General features: G+C 33.2%; 1 protein-coding gene across 2 annotated transcripts in view; it reads right to left on the reverse strand.

The window, feature by feature from the left end:
* Dpp10 (dipeptidyl peptidase like 10) overlaps window positions 1–20969 on the reverse strand; it is a 622276-nt gene that overhangs the window by 204718 nt on the left and 396589 nt on the right. The window contains exon 1 of one of the 2 annotated variants that reach the window (XM_076865658.2): window positions 18607–18627. The exons of the other annotated variant lie outside the window; for it this stretch is intronic. The gene's annotated coding sequence lies outside the window, so the exon portion shown is untranslated. Of the gene's footprint in view, window positions 1–18606; window positions 18628–20969 lie in introns of those variants that run through there. 2 annotated transcript variants of the gene reach the window in all.

The raw sequence follows: 20969 nt of genomic DNA on the forward strand, positions 1-20969 counted from the left end.
CATCCTGTTCCAGGGAATGGAAGATGCTTGATATGTCATCTCATTTTTTTTTTCCAGGTACTTTCATGAATCTTTTCATCTGCAGCTCAATTCTTGACCAACAAATTTCTAAATCTTTTCTTAACTCATGAAAATGCTTCATGGAACACTAACTCTTATAACACGTTATATCAGACTTTGAGATGGGAAGGTCAGGTAACTGGAAATCCTGCTTGAGGTCTACAATATACATTTCACATATTAAATGCTCAGTAAGATTCAGAAAAGGAAGCTTGTTGCTCAGACTAAAGACAATAGATCAAACAGCCAACCCGTAAAAAAAAAAAAAAAAAAAAAACACAGAGAAAGATCCTCACCCATTGGGAAATATTGCTCTAATAGTTTCTTTTGCTATTCTTTTTGTTTTGTTTTGTTTATATATGACAATAGAATGTATTACAATTCTTATTACATATATAGATCACAATTTTTCATATCTCTGGTTGTATACAAAGTATATTCACACCAGTTCATCTCTTCATACATGTACTTTGGATAATAATGATCATCACATTCCACCATCATTAATTACCTCATGCCCCCTCCTTTCCCCTCCAACTCCTCTGCCCTATCTAGAGTCCTTCTATTCCTCCCATGCTCCCTCTTCCTATCCCACTATGAATTAGCCTCCTTATATCAGAGGAAACATTCAGCATTTGGTTTTTTGGAATTGGCTAATTTCTCTTAGCATTATCTTCTCTAACTCCATCCATTTACCTGCAAATGCCATGATTTTATTCTCTTTTATTGCTGAGCAATATTCCATTGTGCATATATGCTGGTTGGACTACAAATTGGTGCAGCCAATATAGAAAGAAGTATGAAGATTTCATGGAAAATTGGGAATGGAACCACCATTTGACCCAGCTATCCCTCTCCTTGGACTATACCCAAAGGACTTAAATACAGCATACTACAGGTTCACAACTACATCAGTGTTTATAGCAGCACAACTCATAATAGCTAAACTGTGGAACCAACTTAGATGCCCTTCAATAGATGAATGGATAAAAAAAGTGACATATATATACAATAGAATATTACTCAGCAATAAAATAGAATAAAATATTTTTGCTATTCTTTATCACTCTCATTTTAGATTTTCCTATGTGTCCTCTCCTGGCCTCTGCACCACAACCCCAACACTTTCTTTTTGTAAGAAACACTCTTTCCATAAATGGTAAGCTTTGTTGGGGCACGGACATTGCCTGACCTCATTATATTACCCCCAGAGACTTTTAGAACCACTGGCACACAGTAAGTCTATAATAATCGTATTGAATAAATAAATATTTAATAAACACATTGAATGAATATGAGTGAATGAATAAATAGAAACCTAACACCAATCAAATTTACAAACGTATTCAAACTAAATCATTTCAATCATCCTTTTCATATATAATGAGATATACTTTTAACTCTCACCAAGCATAATACATAGAAATTCATTTGTTATAAAACATGGTAGAGGATGTAGATATTTGATTCTTAAAGCAAAATTTGGTAAAATTTTTCTCTAATTGGGCAGATGGTAAACATTTTAAATTCTTTGGATCATACCACCTCTGTTGCCTAGCCCTGCCATTACACTACAAAAGTATCCATAGATGATGACAATAGGTTAAAGGGTGTGGCTGTGTTCTAATAATATTTTACTTATAAAAATAGGCAGTGGTGCTCAATATAAGATTTTCCCACTTAAATGCCTATATGAAAAATATGGACAAGACAGGAATATGAAAGACAATCGAATGAATCTGACATAACTTTCCTATGTATATATGTGAATACAACACAGTGAATATTTTATATAAATGGATATATATTTTATATAAATGTACACCTGTACAACCACACCATTTACAACCACAAGACTGGAATCCTAATTATATTAAGATATACTCCATGTTTGTATGAATATGTCAAAATAGACTCTTCTGTCATGTGTAACTCAAAAGAACAGATAAAAAATGAGTATGGAGAAATTGTAAACTTACATATTTCGGGTAGAAATGAAAAATGGTGCACAACTTTGGAAAACATTTTATAAATATTTCAAATGTTAAGTAGAGTTACTTTATGATGCGAAAATTCAACTTTTATGGGGTATCTAAGAGAAATGGAAATACACATCTAAAGCACCCTGGTAAAAATACAATAGTAAAAGAGAAAAAAAAACATTTTTGCATGAATAGCAAGATTAATAGTCACGATTAGGAAAAAAACAAATGTCCATGAAATGAAAAATGAATAAAAAATGGTGAATATTGATGAAGTGAAATATTAGACAATAAAAATAAATGAATTACTGATAGATGCCTCAGTGCATGTAAGTTACAAAAACATTATACTAAGTAAAAGCAGACACAAAATATCATATATTGCATAATACCATTTATATAAAATTTTCTGAATTCATACATTTATAGTGACAGAAAGTAGATAACTGTTTATGGCTGAGAGCTGAGAAAGAGGAACACAGAAGAGAGAATGAAGACTGATCACATGCATTCAAGATTTCTTTGGGGGGATGATGAAAATGTTCTAAAGCTAGAGTATGATAATGAATATACAACCTATAAATAGGCAAAGTTATTAAATTGTACACTAAGTGAATAAACTATGGTTCATAAATTATATCCCAATAAAGGTTGTTAAAAAATACAGAATTTATTTTTAAGTGGCTTAAATTCCTGTGGTAATTGATTTGTGAACCTTACTTTTCTTAGAGAAATAATTCAGTTTTCCAAAATCTGATATTTGCATAATCTTTCAGAACACATATTTTATATAAATGTACACATGCTTGGATGGAAGATGATGAGAAGCTTTTATTTCACATTTCAAGCAAAAATATAAGGATGAAATAAGTAAAAAATCTAATATAAAGAAACACATTTTCTAGCCCCCTAACAATGGAGAAATTGGTTGGTGCAGCTCTGCTAGAGTGAACTATTCCACTTTCTCTGATATTCATTGTACATTTTCTTTCTACGTCCATGTGATTTTTTTTTTTTTTTGGATTATTCTCTACATTCTAAGAACCACATGGACTATGACTAATTAGTTCATTAAAAATCTGTAGAATTTGACCAAGTATCTTTAAAAATGTTCATCTTTCATTAGTTTATGTTGAAATCAGGGAAGTAAAATGACTATAAAATTCAGAATCAGAAATGCTAGCTAAAATTTTAGTAGCCTCACCTTTAGCTCCTGCTGATCCCTGAGAGCCTTAGTTAGAGGAAATGGAATGAAATGATATATACCTTCCTGCCCAACTCCTGAAATACCTGTGAAAGAACTGTGTACACTTTTAAAAAATGCTAATCTGGCAAGGTGGTACACACCTGTAATCCTAGTGATTTCAGAGGCTGGGGTAGGAGAATTGTGAGTTCAAAGCCAGCATCAGCAATTTAGGAAGGCCCTTAAGCAAATTAGAGAAATCCTATCTTTAAATAAAATATAAATTATAAAAAGAGGCTGTGGATATTGCTCAGTGGTTAAGCAACCCAGGTTCCATCAACATGACCTCATAATAACATAGTCTTAATCCTGGAATCCATGGACCCAAAAATGAACAATGTGACTTTTAGCCCCTAGAATTTTATGCAAATATGTGTTTATGTGTTTATTCCTTATTCCATGGTTTGAAAAGATTTTCAAAGAAACTTATAGCTCCCCATGGTATTAAAATCTATTTTTCCTACCTATTATGTCCACAGTATGGAGGGCTCATTCTATTCTAACATTATTTTCAATATAAAAACCAAATCCAAGTAAAGTAATCACAATACACAGAATGGGTGGTCATATATCATGCCATACTTCACATAAAAAAGGCATGCTCTTTCACTCAACACTGCTGGGAACTCAGCTTTCTCTGTTAGAAACAGTTTTCTTTTAGTTGACTTAATGATCAACAGGATAAATTTGCTACCAACTAGTCCTGAAGGACTTAAGTGTAGTAGTCATGTGAATACTGAATTTATTTTCCCAAATCTAATAACATTGTGTTATAGCAAAATTTTCAAAAGCCCAAGCACTAATTTAACAATAGAAGCTATTGTTTGGAACAATCTTTGGGGTTTCCTTTGGGTGATATTTTGAAATATCTTTGCCAAGTCTTTTAAAATTAGCATTTCCTATTTTTTTCCTTGTTTTGCACCTGCTATATGCAATGCTATTAGATATAATGAAGAAGGTATTTAACATTTCCAAAATGTGTTTGACCCTGGAATCTTTGAAGACCTGATATTTTTGTATACATCACAATCTGAAAAACAGTGCTTCAACTCAAAGATGAGGATGGAAATATTATTCATAGGTCATTCAAGAAAGTTAAAATTAACTTATTCTTCATAGAGACAAAAAGCCAATGAAATGCATGCCTTCTTCTTTTTATAATGCATGTCTTCTTAGTTAATAAAACAAACCACAAAAATAACAAACCACTAATTCTTAGAGGCATTTGTCTTCTGGGGGCAATAATGTATTTTTGCACAATAAAATTTAAGAAGTATAAAGGTGAGTATCCCAAATAGGCCATGTTTTGCCTTCTTCCATATTAGAGGTGTAAAAAAATATTAATTAAATACTTATGGGTCCTCAAGAGCCAACTGAATCTCTAGTATTTACTGAGCAACATCTCTAGTATTTACTGAGCAACTACAAATAGATGACACGTCATACAGTATTTAGTTCTACAAGACATTTTGCTAGTATTGGCAATACAGCCTCAAAATTATTTTTCCTATTTTGAAATTTGCATGATAGATTTTACATTATGGAATTTTATTATTAAAACTATTCCTTAAATGTTTAAAATCTCGCTTGTACCATCCATGAAATTGGCAACCTATAGAGGTCTAAAGGCCTGTAAGAAAGTAAAGTCAATGAAAAAAAATCTATTTCTAAAATTAATGTGGCTAATCTTCTCATTTTTACTATTTAGATATGTTCAATGAATTGTGTTAGCTGTGTACCACAATGTATTGCCTATTTATTATTGAGGACAAGTAAAACATCATGAATTTGAAAATTTGTAGCTAGAAATAATTACTATAATTAAAATGCAATATTTTATAATAGAAGGATAATTGCAGTATTTATTCTTATTTTCACTTTTGATAGCTGGAATTTAAGTTTAAAAAGATCCCTCAGATGAAATAAAATGTTGGCAGTGATATATAAAATAGTTTAAAAGTTAATTGTTACTCTGTGATTCAAGAAGAGATACTCTAACTCTGTAATTTTCTATACTTATTTGTTGTGGGGACCTAACAAAGTAAGACCAGGAAGAGTTCCATTTCATTATATCAGCATTGTCACCACCTTTCTACTCCCAAATGACATCCATGTCATCTGGAATTGTGAAGGAAAAATCATGTTTTCAGAGAGGCCTTTAAGGTTCTGGAGGTGTTTAACATTTATTTGATTTGGAAAAATTTCCTACCATAAGAAGTGGTCCCATAGAATAATTTGAGCATGTATTCCAATCTATGCCCATCACTCAGGTGTATCTAAGAATAGAACATTCTTTATTCTCAAGAAGTAACCTGACTTGGACAATGCATTTATGTTTACTCTACCATAGTACTTTATTCCACACACAAGTTATCTAAGTTGGTAAGTAGATATTTAATAAGAATAGGCAAATTTCCATGGTCAGAGAGGAAGTTCTGATAAAAGAAAACTTTACTAATTTTTAACTACTAGGTAAAAATGAAAAAAATGCAAAAGTCATACTTTAGAGCAAATGGATAGAGAATTATAACTTTCTAGGCAGTCAAAAACATCAACTCAACTAGAATTGCTAGTAAAGACAAGGAAGAAGGATGACTTTTTCATTACAGTATGACAACCTTTTTTGAATAGTTGCGAGGGCTTTGCAGGTTTAATTTCTAACTATAATTTTGGTGTTTTTCCTTATTCTCTGAGAAGCCCATGTACAATTTCTAAACTAAGAAGAAATTGTGAGAAATTAGACTTCAGTAAATGGTATACACCCATCAAGACAACCATAGTGTACCACAGAGGAGTACCTCCCCTGATATTGATGGCCTGTAATTCAGAGCCATTATGCCACTTAACTCACTTCTAGAGTCTTAATTAATAATAACCTTGGAATTTTTGCAATTGAACTTGGGAATCTTAGAAAGTTATAGACACTGAAATCAAATGTTCAGATGTTTATGCTAGATAAACTAGGAACTCTTCATAGTCAATACTGGGAATAGAGAAAGAAAGACCAGAGCTCATACTACTATGTAAGGCAAATGAAAATGGAGAGCGAATATTTCAGACAGCAAATTTTATAGTTAAGTGAAACTAAGAGAAGTTTACAACTTGTACAGTCCTCAGGATCTTTGAACTTGCTTTTCTAGTTGCCTATTTTGCGTTTTCTCCAACTCTTCACTAATATCACCATTTCAAATAGTTAACTAATGTATTTTAATGCACTTTTAGATAAAAGGCTACACCTTTTCACGTTTTTAGCCACTCATTTGTTTTAGTCATCTCTAGTAAACATTATTTTATTCATTTATTATGGATTTATTGTCTTCTGGACTCCATGTCATTTATGAGAATACAAGCTTCACAAGAACAGTATTTAATCCTTATATATAATGTAATAATATATTAGGAATGTTTTCAAGAGCCATAAAAATATAAATCAAAGAGCTGTCAGTCAGAAGGGTCCAGTAGCACTAGAGGACAGAGGAATAGATGAGTCCAGAGTGAGGTGGTGGCCCTTTTCATCAAATGATATCAAGAAAGTCAATAAGAAAAGGACAGAAAAATAATCTGCATCAATATTACAAATTATGGCAAACAAATTGTGTACATATTTACATATATAACTAATGACTTTACTTGAGAATGTACTTGAGTTTTGTTTTGTTTTGTTTTTAAGATTGAAATGTATTTGGGGGATCTGGATGTCCATAACCTGACTTAGATGAGCACAAAAGAATGGAGAGTAAAAGCAGATTCTTACATACTAGAAGCATACCTATGGCTGTGATACTTAATTCTGTGATTCAGTTACCTCATCTAGAAAACTGAAAAATATAACATTACATATCAAGTAGATTTTATGCGAATGAGTGGAGTAATACACATATGAAGTTCTTATCACACAATCATTACTTAATATTTTATTTACAAAATACTATTTTTATTATCATCACTGTCCACCGCCATTCTCTAGCACAATATATCTGATGCACAGAATATGAGCCTCCATAGTATCTTGGCATAGGTAAAATAAAAATAGGTAAAATAAAATGAAGGTAAAATAAAAATGAAGCTGACTGTAGAAGGCTGGGATCCCAAAGCTAATTGACACATTTTATACAAACTGAGTAACTTTCGTAATTCACCTAAATCACAATTCATTGACTATAAGTAGGTCTGAATAATCTAGAATAGCACATAATTTCACAAGTCCTGTATTAGAGAGGAAACATCTATAATTTTTTGAAATGATCAGTTTAATGACTAAAACTAATTTCATATATCCCTCACCTCCATTTAATTAATACTTATAATATTACTTCTTTTTAAATGAACTGTCAAACTCAATTCTTTAATCCTCCCTTTCAATTCCCTCTGGAAAGATAAAGGAATAGGATTCCAAAATGAAATATCCAAGTCCATGTTAATTAATTTAGTTCTCCATTTTTCCAAAATATTATACTTGGCATTAAGTTTCTTCATCCCCATGAATAATTGTCCTGATATTAAACAGATATGACTTCTCAATTTGAAGACATTATTTATAGTTTCTTATTTAACATGAAATTAATATTTTTCACAATTTCTTAATATTTTGAAATACTTTCCTTCACCTTTTTCCTAAACAGTATTCCTCTGATTGAGGCTATATTTTCATAGATAACTCAAGTACTTAAAAATACATTTATTTTGTAACATTACCAGCAAAGTTTGTATTTATGTAGCTTGTGATGCCATGCATGATAGAGTTCATGACTTTCTGCTTGTCTAGAATTGATTATTAGTCAATCAGTTACTAAGTAATATTCTTTTTTGGAGGGAACATTCAAAACATGTAATTCTATTTTAGAGGTAAAACACTCAGAAATGCAAAAAAGGGGGAGGGGTGCAAATAAAATTGAACTAATATAGCTCTTTGCCAGAAAAATTTTAAGTTTAATCAAAATGCGATTAACTTCGTAATTTTGATCCTATTATTAAATCTTTGTTTATTTTACATTACTCTTTGGTAGTTTTTATAAAATTTTATACATCCTAAAATTATTTAAATTGGTTTATTTATTTGTAAGGTGAAATAGTTTGAATTTTTTACTTTCACTTTTTATTATTAGTGAATTTTACTTTCATTTTTTCTAATACTGAGATGTTCTCCAAGCCTCCTTAAAAGTTCTACTTATTCCTAATTGTCTTCATATTTTTTTCTTTATGGATTTTCCCTCTATCCTGATGACTCGTAATCATTTTCAAACACTTGCAGTTGCAATAGACTCATCTCTTTTTGGCACCAGTGATGAATCTGAAATCATCTGTCTTGAGAAGACATGAAAAATACAAGAAGAATCTCCAGAGGGAAAACCCAAAACAAGGAGGGTGTGTGGTTTGAAAATAAAATGTCCTTACTCTCAATATCTTACTTCACTTCCCAAGCAGATTCTAATTCTTGGATTTATTATTTATTTAAAAAAATATTTCTGGCAGTGTGGGGTATTGAAATCTGGGGGCCTTACTTATGCTAGGCAAGTGCTTACCACTGAGCTACCTCCCCAGGCCTTGGATTCTATCTTTTCAATAATCTATGAATGTAGACATTACCCACTTGTTCATCTGGAGATCACTAAGCACAGGAAGAGTATATTGGCTAGTCAGGTGAATCTACTCAAGTGAACAAACATTGTGTTTGTGAAGATCCCAGAATTAAAGCAGGTATCATGCAAACGTTATGCCTCACATCAAGATAGCCCCCAACTCTCCAAAAACATACATATAGAGAGGGGAAGGGAGTAAATGTTGTGCAATTATGTGCCCTTATTTTAATAATTTTAAATGTATTTTCTTTTCTACTTTGCTATTATGTAATATAATAATTTATACAAAATAAAGGAGGTAAAAAAAAGAAATGGAGTATTTTAGGGCTACATGATCAGTCTACATTATGGCTTAAGATATTCATGAAAACACTATATCATATTTACATGTATCCAGGATTCCACACTACTGAAGTTTAATATCACAGATAGGGTCTCCCACAAAGATATGAATTTTCACCTCACTTTGTGGAAATTCAGAAGATTTAACCTCTGGATCTGGGTGCCATTAAGCAAGGTATCTATCCTCACCAAGCGCCAATTTCCCCCCTATAAAATCGTGGAGTTCAGAGAAATTTTTCAGCCACAGTCATACTGCTGGTGGGGTATATAGGACATTTAAAAATGTTAGCGGTGATTAATGTAGCCCCAATAACTGAGCATCCAGTGCTTAATGTGTAGACCCTGTAATGTGCATATAGATCCACTCAAGGAAGAACTCTCCCACCTAGCATGCTACCAAAAACTTGTTGAATCATAAACTAGGAAGTAACTGCTAGTGTTATTTTTAATTTTAAAATTGCATAAGGAGTAAGTTTTAAAGATGATTACACTATTGTCGACTGTTGAGTTCTTTGCTCACATCTCTTAACTCTCACCATTTGTGTGTGCTCTGCATTCCACCAGAAAACAGCACTGCTGCTCTGCTCCAGTGCTCTTAAAAAAGTCAGGATGTCATTTCCTAAGCCAACATGATGGAGAGTGGAGCCTATTTTTTCTTCTATTGGGCACAGAGTCTCTGGTCTGGTGTCTAAGTTCATGATCCACTTTAAGTTGAGTTGTGTGGAGGGTGAGAGATAGGGGTCTAATTTCATTTTATTACATATAGATTTCCAGTTTTCCCAGCACGATTTGTTCAAGAGGCTATCTATCTTTTCTCTAATTGACGTTTATGGTGCCTCTGTCTCATATGAGATAACTGTATTTATGTGGGTTGTCTCTGTGTCTTTTATTCTGTACCATTGGTCTATGTGTCTGTTTTGGTGTCGGTACCATGTTGTTTTTGTTATTATAGCTCTGTGGTATAATTTAAGTTCTGGTATTGTGATGCTTCTTGCTTCGCTTTTCTTGCTAAGGATTGCTTTAGCTATTCTGGGCCTCTTATTTTTTCCAGATAAATTTTGAAAATTAATAAATGGGATGGAATCAAACTAAAAAGCTTCTTTGCAGCAAAGGAAACAATCAAGAGCATGAATAGAAAGCCTACAGAGTGGGAGAAAAATTTTGCCACCTGCACCTCAGATAGAATTTTCATCTCTAGGATACATAAAGAAATTTTTAAAAATCACCAAAATAAAACCACAAATAATCCCATTAATAAATGGATAAAGGAACTGAACAGGCACTTCACAGTTGGTCAACAAATATATGAAAAAAATTTAACATCTTTAACACTTATAGAAATAAAAATTAAAATTACACTGAAATTTCATCTTATGCCAGTCAGAATGACAATTATCAAGAATATAAGTAACAATAAATGCTGGTGAGGATGAGGGGAAAGAGGTACACTCATACATTGTTGGTCAGACTGCGGATTGATGCAACCACTCTGGAAAGCAGTATGGAGATTATCCTCAGAAAACTTGAAACGGAACCACCATTTGACCCAGTTATCCCAATCCTGGGTATATACCCAAAGGACTTTAAATCAGCATACTACAGTGACCAGGCCACATCAAAGTTTATAGCAATTCACATAACAATTAGCTAAACTATGAAACAAACCTAGATGCCCTTCAACAAATTACTGGCTACAGAAAATATGGTATATATATAGACAATGGAATATTATTCAGCCAAAAAGAAGAATGAAGTTATGGCATTTGCTGCTAAATGGAGGGAACTGGAGAATATCTTGGTACATGAAATAAGCCAATCCCCCCAAAAACAAAGGCTGAATGTTTTCTCTGAAATGTTGATGCTAACTCACAATAAGCGGGGGTGGAGGAGGAAGAATAGAAGTACTTTGGATTAGATAAAGGGGAATTAAGGGAAGGGAGGGGGAATTGGAATAGGAAGACAGTAGAAAGAATCGGGCATTGCTACCCTGTATACACATATGATTACATGATCAACGTAATTCTACATCATGTACAATCAGAAGAATTTAAAGTTATACACTATATATGTATAATATGTTAAAATACATTCTATGACCATGTATAACTAATAATAATAAATATATAAAATAAATAAAGTATTAATAATATTCAGTGATGGTAAGAACATGGTGCGTAGAGCGTAAAGTAACACTGTTAAACCTACATCTAGTAAAAGAGTAAGTAGTTATTTCCATTTTTGAAAGTAATCTAGTATCAACTAGCAAAATTTTGAAATGTGCAAACCTTTATCTGCCAATGCCTCTTCCAAAAATGTATCCTAATGTATTATTCACACAAGTCAGTACTGATTTTTGCCTGAGGATGTTCACAGCAGTTGGTATTATCATAAAAGAAAATGTAGAAGGCATCCATATACTGAAATACTGAAATAGAGAATGTATTGGCAAGAAAAGTTATCCTTGATGTGTTATTGTTGCTGATTTTGAAAGAAATGCAAAGCATTGTTCCTAATATGATGCAGGTTTTATTTTAAAACAGTTGAAGGAAGGGGTCACGTATGGATGCATTGAGTAGGATTCAGAGAAGAAATTGTTCTTACATATAGTCTCAGATCTTCCTTTGAATTCTATGCAGATAGTTTATGAAATGTTTCTAAATAACAAACTACAATGAAACATTTGTCTATCAAACCAAAACATTTATTTTTTTTCAAAGATTAATTATGGCTATCCTGGTGTATTTATTACATGTAATAGGTCATACTGAAAAATGTTAAGATAATCAAAAGCACCTACAATTTTCATAATGTCTTCAATCTGAAGAAAGTCTGTATCAAATCTTAAAATTGTGTGTGTGTGTGTGTGTCTGTGTTTATACGTATAGTCAGAAGACAGAATTACAATAAATCTAGTTTAAAGACTGAAAAAAAAAGTTCTTGGTATCTAATGTTCCTGGGATGGGTTTTAAATTAGAAATAGTGCCCTCCATCCTTCTTCCTGTGGGCAGGCTGGGTGGGGGAATCACTCTAAGAATATGCTTTGTACCATTTCTCAGAGATCATGAGAGGAAACAGATTCCCGATGCCTCCAATGCTAACATGCTGAACAATGTACCTTTTATCATATCTTTCCTTCCCTGTCCAACTTTCTCACTAGGGTGTCTTCAGATCACCTCTAAAATAATCTACTTGTACTCAAATCCACGCCTTAGGGTTTGTTTTTGTGGAAATGCAAATGAGACAGTAACATATCAACTCTAAGGGGAAAAGAGGCTCCAAGAAGCAATATATCTCAGCAGTTTATTTGTTCAGGCTCTCAGGGAAGGATTCATTGAAGATGAGGCTTTTGTTAGGGAATTGAAGTAAGAAAGAGAAAACATTGAAAGAATTGAGTCTGATACACGCAGCAACTTTTTGGAATCACAGTGAATATTTCACAGCATGGAGAGGCAGTAGTTACATAGGCAAACAAGTTGGAAGCAACTAGCCAGGAAGAATTCACGGACATGTAAAACATAGGACACAACAATATAAACATTTGTATATAATGATATTATATCAGCTTTTGTAAGTGAGCAACCAAAGATAAATTATGCCAATGTTACCTTTCAAATTATTCCTAGACTAAGCATTGGAATATTCTGAACTTCATCATGAATATGTACACTCATACATACCTGGCCCACCATCAAAATCAAAAATAACAAGAACTTCAGATAAATGGAAGGATTACCTTTCTACCTATATAAAAAGTAGCATTGAAACATCTGGCTTTCCTAGAAGTTGCTTCAGCTGCAAGTCATAGAAAAGAAACACTGAACATTATGGAAATGTAATTCTTGAGCTCTTGGCTAAATATGCATTATCTTAGCAACAGAGAATAAAAAGTCATGCAGCAGTCATGGTTACCATCATTAAACAAAGAAACATATACTATGATTTTATGTCCCATCTTACACATTTGATTTATCAACCTTGGTTAGTGGTAAGATTATTCCTAAAATTGCCAGTTATGATACTTTTATTGTGATTGAATGGAAAGTGACAGAATTAGTAAATGAAGAAAGCTGCATATATCCAGAATTTTCAATGCATCTAACATTCCTAGGCATACCTATATCTGAATTTTATAATTTTATGTAATTTTATATACATAATATATATGCACATATATACATATATATCAACATACACAGTTCTATGAGAGAAATATAATTTTTTTCCCATTTTACAGAGGAGAAAAATAAGGCTCAGAGATATTGAGTAAATTGCTCAGGATCACAATAAACAAGAAGTACAGAAATAAGAGTTCAGCCCAGATCTTTTCTCCCTGCCAAGCACATGCTTTCTCAGTTACTACATTCCAGAAGAAAATTGAGTTATATTCTAATCCAACATACTTATGAAATAAATATATAAATAAAATGATGTTATAATGGTGATTTTTCCTGTAGATTTTACAGAAAAAGCAGAACATTAGGCTTGAGCTCAGATAGAAAAACTATTTTATAAAACAGTTCTGTAAATAACTGATTAGAAATTTATAGGATAATCATTACACTAAAGTAAACCACTACTGCATTTTAATCAAATATTGATTTCCAGAATTCTAAAATGGCTTTCCATCTTTGGTCCCAGGTATGTGTGTAGGGGGGGTGGGAGGTGGATGGCAGGGGTTGCTGACAAATAGTTATCAAATGCTTCTAGATTATGTTTAGACTATTTTATGTTTTCAAATATTAATTTAGCCTTATTAAGAAGGTAGGCTAAGGCCAGGCATGGTGGTGCGTGCCTGTTAATCCCACTGGCTCAGGAGGCTGAGTCAAGCTGATCTTGAGTTCAAAGCCAGCATCAGCAACAGTGAGGTGCTATGAAACTCAGTGAGACCTTGCCTTTAAACAAAATAGAAAATAAGGCTAGGGATGTGTCTCAGTGGTGGAGTGTCCCCGAGTTAAATCCTGGGTATCAAAAAGAAGAAGTTGGCCAAGCACATACTTGTGGGAATATAGAAATATGGATTTTGGTTGGACACATATGCCAATATGAGTATAGGTTCCTGACAGGTGAAATGACTGAGTTGTGAGACCCTTAACCCAATTAGTACATTAATCTACTTGAATGGATTAACTGGATGGTGACTATAGGCAGGTAGAGTTTATCTGGAAGAGGTAGGTCGCTTGGGACATGATTTTGGGGGTGTATATTTTGTCCCTAGTGAGCAGAACTCTCTCTGCTTCCTGACCATCATATGTGGGCTACTTTCTTCTGGAACAACCTTCCACCAAGATGTTCTGCTTCATCTGGGGCCCTGATCAATGCAATTGGCCATCTACAGATTGAGACCTCTAAAGCTAGAAGCACTTACTAAACTTTTCCTTCTCTAAAATTTTTCTTGTCAGATCTTTTGGTTAGAATAACAAAAAAAAAGTTAACTGAACATTGGCACGTATCTCATGTGCTTAGAAATATTTTTAGAATAGTTACATTTTCTCATGAATAACCATAAATTTAATATCAGTAAAAATACCAAAATAGGAGCCAGACATATATTCTTTCTAGAGTATTTTTGTGTTCTAGAAAGTTTGTATTAAACCGTGAACAATGTTAAGGTTTCCAGAGTTCATGGAAGTCATTCAGTTCCAGTGCTCCCATTTTACAGATGAAAGAGGGAGAGACAGATGGAGAGTCCAAAAGCAGAGTAACTTACAGCACACTCATGAACATGTACCTCTGTTGGAACAGGGAGTCTCACTTCAACACTCATGCTTTTCAAATGTTTATGAACTTCTTCCCCTTCATAATGGGATTTCAGCAACATGTTTCAAATTTAAATTCCAGAAATGAACAATTCTATGATATTTTCATGGAATTAAGTAATTTATAGTAGGTTAAATAAAGCATGAGAGCATTTGCCAACCACAAATGTAAATAAATATGTGTATATATATATAGATGCATGTGTTTGTTTATATATATATATATATAAAGTTTCTAACTTTATGTATAGTTAGAAAGTCATATTTTTATTAAGTAGTTTCATTGAAGAAGAAAAGCATAGGTCAATTTTGTATCCAAATCCTGGGATATACATGAATTCTGTCATCCACAGGGCTGTGGGGGCAGGGAAAAATATTTCAGAATCAAGCACTGCAAGGAGTGTTGACAATGCTGTAATTACTGTCTTGCTGGAGTAGTCTTCCCTCACATGCCATATTTCATTCCCTGGAAGATATTAATTTACTTTTTGAAATGTTCATTGCTTAGATTAAGATTGGATTTTTGAAATGTGTTCACAAATAATTTATGCAGGAGAAAAATATGCTCTTCCCCTGAAAATATGCTCTTCCCCTGAAGTGCAGAATACTAATTTGAAAATGATCTATTTTCTATAATCATTTTGCATTTCACTCCCCTACTGAAAAGTTAGGATCTCCATAATTTTTTTTCCCTCTTTCATTTCCTGCATGAGGGTTTTTTATGCAACTACAATCCAAGAATATTAGTTATACAATCCAGATTTTATTAAAATTCTATTTCCCTTTTACAGAGAGAATACAAGTTACATCAATCTGATATAATACAGATTTGTAGGGGAAAAGACCTATGTCTTAAGATACCAATTTCCAACCATTATCAAGTGGATAGACTAATTTCCTGAAATGTCTAGGAATATCAATGTTCTACTAAGATTCTTTCTAAAAATATTCATTCTGACCACTGTTTTTTTTTTTTTTTGATACCTTAGTTTTTCTCTACCGTTTTATTTAGTACTTGCAGTTTTGCAAGTTAATTTCTCATAAAGAAACTGATACAAAACAGCCAGTTCTCGTATTCACTCCTGCTTGTACCATGGGAGTGGTATTGAAGAGCACGTATACAAAATTTAAAGGAGTCCAATAGCTTACTCCTGAGTGACTCAATATTTCCTTCACTAAAACACAAAATAACAAATAAAGAATTACATAGGCACCAGCATTTCAGAAAGAGGTCACAGATAAGTAGTTCCATTCACATGGATAATTATTAACATGTTCTTTTTAAACTACTGAGGTCTCTTCCTATATAGTTTTTTGTCAACTATGTTAGGAGTGAGGACTGGGTTAAGCATTTGCTCCATATTCAACATGTGCACACCCAGCTTTCCTTTGGGGGCTGTTCTACCATGTGGACCCCTCGATTCTCTCCTCCAAGTGTGCTTATCCATGTCAAGTCCTGTCCCATTATAAACAGGGTTGATATCAGTAAACAATAGCAAATTGTGAAAGTTATAATTCTCGTGTCGACTAAGGCTATTCACAGAAGAAATACCCCTATTGCAGGCTCATTCTGAAATCACTCACTCTCCAGAGAGGCAGCTGCCATATCTTGAGTTTTAAACAGCCCTGTGGAGAGATCCATGTAAGAAAACTGAGACATCCTGCTAACCTCATGAGAAACTCAAGCCATACTTTCAAATCTCTGTTGATATTACATTAGTGAAGGTGAGCATACAGCTCAGAAGGATTCACCCTCATTCCTGCCAAGCAACACTTGTTATTTCTAACCACTCAATACAGGTATGTTTCATTTTTTAAAAAATAAAACAGAATCAGTAATTTTTTTTAATAATGTCTTTAAAATATCATCCACAACTGAACCATCAATTCCATTGTTCTGCTTGATGCAACTTTGGTTTCACTAAAAGTAACTCCTTTTTTCTAAAAATGTTTTATCTGTATTTCATATAATGAGGGTTATTTTTATAATCAAACTCTTCACACAATTTGGAAATGTCACAGTAGAATCTGGTATTTTATAAGTTTGTCTATTCATTTGTTTAAAAAAGTGTATTGGACATGGGCCTGGCCCTGTGAGTGCTTACAATTCTTTAAATTTTATGAAGATTGGTTACTTTGTGTTCCTGCTAATAAATGGCCTAGGTTGGTCACTGGACACCAATGTTATTTTTTTTTCTTTGTGACTTAACATGCTTTTTTTGCTCCACAACATATTGTCTAGAAGTTTCCTGAAAGGTGATTGTTTGAGATTGAATGTATCTGAAAATGTCTTCATTCTGATATCATGCTGTGTTGGTAGGGATCTCTACCTTGGGAATAATTTTCCCTCAGCTGTTTTAAAGATTCTTCTTCAGTGTTTTCTAATGTCTATCAAAATTAATCATTGAGAGGATCCTTCTGATATTCATTCTTCTATGCTGTGAAATTTGTTATTTCTTCTCTGGAAAGTTTATCTTACAGGTTCTGGGCCTTCATAATGGCATACCCTAGCATGAATCTGTTTTCTTTCTCCATATATTGCTCACAATAATATAAAATATAGAAGATTTTCCCCCCATTTTAATGCTTTTTTTCCATAATTTTTATTGCTCTCCATAGATTAATATCCAATTTCTTTCTTAAATTTTTTTAATAATATGTACTAAAGTGTTTTAATTCCTTTTCCATGTCTTTAATTTTATCTGATAAAATTTGAGTTGGTTATGAATTACTTTTTATAGCATCTCATCATTAACAAAATAATTTCTAAGTAGATATTAATGCTATTTTTCTCCTTATGCCCTCCAGTTCCCTCTTCTACTTGTTTGCTTTTCTTATTATCATTTCCATCATATTAGAAATTTTTTTCAGGAACTTGTTTGTCACCACATAGCTATTCATAGCTATTCACATTTAAAAGACAGAGATTCTAAAGTCTTATTGGAATGTCTTATCGTAGACACATTTTGAGAAATGATGATACTCACTGTAATGTCCAGACAGTCCCAACTTGTTTGGGATAACTGTGACATTATCTACACATCTTTTCCTTTGGGTTTCTCCATTTTTAGATAAAAGCCTTCCAATTTTCTTCATGATAGAGTGTAGCTAGCAGACAGAGTTTTGTATCTCAGCTGGGGAAAGGAGTTGGAGATGCCCTATTATTAAGGATAAAGACCTTTTCCCTGTTTTGTAAGCATTTCAACTAACTTGATGCTTCCAAGGCCATAATTACAAATGAGATTTTATTCTGCCAGGTTTAATTAGAAGTCTAAACTACTCCATTTGTGAATATTTTAATTCTTCACAACAGCTACAATATAATATGTTGAATTTAAATTAATCTCTTCATGATTTCTGCATATTGATTCTGGGTCTGTTGCCTAGGTGTTTGGAACTTAAATCCTCATCCAAAAGCTTATACATGGAAGGTTTGGTCCCCAATGCAGAGCTCTTCAGAGGTAAGGCTTTTGGCTGACAATTGGGTTGTGAGGGCTCTGAACCCTTCAGTGGCTTAAATAATTTAATGGGCTATTGGGTGGTGGTAGAGATTATAAGGGGTAGAAAGCAGTTAGAGGAAGTAAGTCATTGGGGATATACTTTTGATGGGTTAATTATCTTCCTGGACCTTTCTCTTTGTCTGCTTCCTGGATGTCATATGAGATAAGCAACTTTGTTCTACCACATGATAGTTGTCATTGTATCATGACCCCTGCAGGCCAAAACCAGGAGAGCCAAGTGAATACGAGCTAAAACCTCTGAAACCCAGAGCCAAAATAAGTCATTCTTCTTATATGTTGATTTTCTTAGGAATTTGGTCCCAATGACAGAAAGCTGGCCAATGTGTTAGGATAGATATAGTACATGCTATATGCACGTAGGTCCCAACTTCTATACGTTACATCTACTCAATTTTTTTCTCAAACGCTATATATCAGACCTAAGAACATATATTGTGGACCACATATGGGATAAGGACTAGGATAAACATGTGTTAGTGAATAAAGCAGAAGTGATGTCGAGATAAGAGTCGAATGGAAGATAAATTACCCTGAACAAGTCAAGAAACAAATTGAAAATGTTAAATTTTAACAAATGTTAAAAACCTAAGAGAGGTAGAATGCAAAAAAGTTATTTTTGTTTTATTACATATTTATAAAAAAGACGAGCTTAAAAATACATAACAGTGTTTTAAACAGCAGTATAATGATAATGGCTTATGTTGTACTAAAGATAAATGGCTAAAATGCTCTTGTATCTTTTTATATATGTGGTTGTTATCTGTATAGATATGTGTGCTTTCATATGTATGTTTTTACTAAGTGTATATTTTTATTAAATTTAATCTTTTACATTAAATTTCCTCTTCTGAGGAAACATCTATTTTTTTTTACACTATGGACACTTTTTTAAAAACTAAATTTATATTATTTTTCAAATACATTACTAAATCTCCCATAGCTATCCCATCTCCAAAAGTGAGAAGCATGGCATCATTGATAAGACAAAAGGGGTCAGGGAAAATCCATGGCATTATTTCATCCAGGCGAGAATTGATTTATAAATTGACTCCAGTTTTTTCTAATTCTCTGCAAATCAAGTTTTCTTTCTTAGAACCTTCTTCCCCCTGCATGATAGTTGGGAAGTGCAGAGTACTTGAGAGCAAACCCAACTTGTGACAGTCAAGGGCTGTTGGTTGCATTTGACAAGTTCTAATCACACCAGGAGAGGGAAGGCGGAAGCTATTGTGGCTTCCTTTTGGTCGATGTTATTTCTGTTTATCACCCAAAGTAGCAAAGGATTGGTTATGGGCTAAGCAAATAGAATATCGCTTCCTATTTTTGTTGTAGAAGTGCTCATATCAGTCTCTAAACAGGTAAGAGGACGACTCCTAGAGAAAGAGCCCAGAAAATCAGCATCAGCATTCACATCCTGTGTATGTGAAATTGAGTTTGTGATTTTTGTTATAGCCAGAATGGGCCTAAGAAGATATGACTCCTCTTTCCTCATACTTGAAGAGTATCCATTCAGAATCCTAGGCTCATTTGAACTTGGTCTATTAGAGAGTTTGAGGGTTCTTCAGTTGAGTGTTTATAACAGCTGTGGCCTGCTGCTGGATTCCACAATTTGGTTCTCAAGAGGAAAGTGAGAAGAAAAATTCAAAAAGAACTAATCAGTACTCAATGGCAAGCTAGCTACACAGGATGAAGTGGATGAGAAAACATAAGAACACATTTTGTCCTAAAATATTTTTAAGTAGTGCTATTTTATTTTGTTTGGTTCTATCTTCTAGATTTAATTGTTTAATCTATTCCTTGAAATAAACGAATGCCTTCGATATTAAGGCAAACTTATTTTAATGATACTACTTTCTTTGCAATTTCAAAACAAACTCAAAGAGTTAAAACCACATTTGATAACTAAAGTTCTAGCATTCAAATTAACAGGTTTTGCTTTTAAGAATTGAGAGTAATGCCAGGTGTGGTGGTGCACGCCTGTAATCCCAGCCTCTCAGGAGGCTGAGGCAGGAGGATCTTGAGTTCAAAGCCAGCCTCAGCAAAGGCAAGGTGCTAAGCAACTCAGTGAGAGCCTGTCTCTAAATAAAATACAAAATAGGCTGGAGATGTGGCTCAGTGGTCAAGTGCCCCTGAGTTTAATCCCTGGTAACCCCCCCCCCCACAAAAAAAAAAGAATAGTAAAGATTGTTGCAATGGCAACAATCAAAAATGAAAAGGGTTAGGAATATAGTTCAGTGGTAAAGTACCCCTGGTTCAATTGCCAGTAACAAACAAACAAAAAAAATCTACCTCCAATTCTTGTCAGTGTTGTTTAAAAACTAAAGTTTATTGAAAACACTAATAGACAATAAAAATTTCAATTTTGCTAGCCTCAATCAATAGCACTATTTTAATTATTAACAATAATTAATAAATATTCATATTTTTATTAATTTCTATGTCAGTTTAAATTTTGGTGAAAAATATGCATCTGAATATCAAAGAACTCT

This window comes from Callospermophilus lateralis, chromosome 9, assembly GCF_048772815.1.
Source record: "Callospermophilus lateralis isolate mCalLat2 chromosome 9, mCalLat2.hap1, whole genome shotgun sequence".
Lineage (NCBI taxonomy): Eukaryota > Metazoa > Chordata > Mammalia > Rodentia > Sciuridae > Callospermophilus > Callospermophilus lateralis.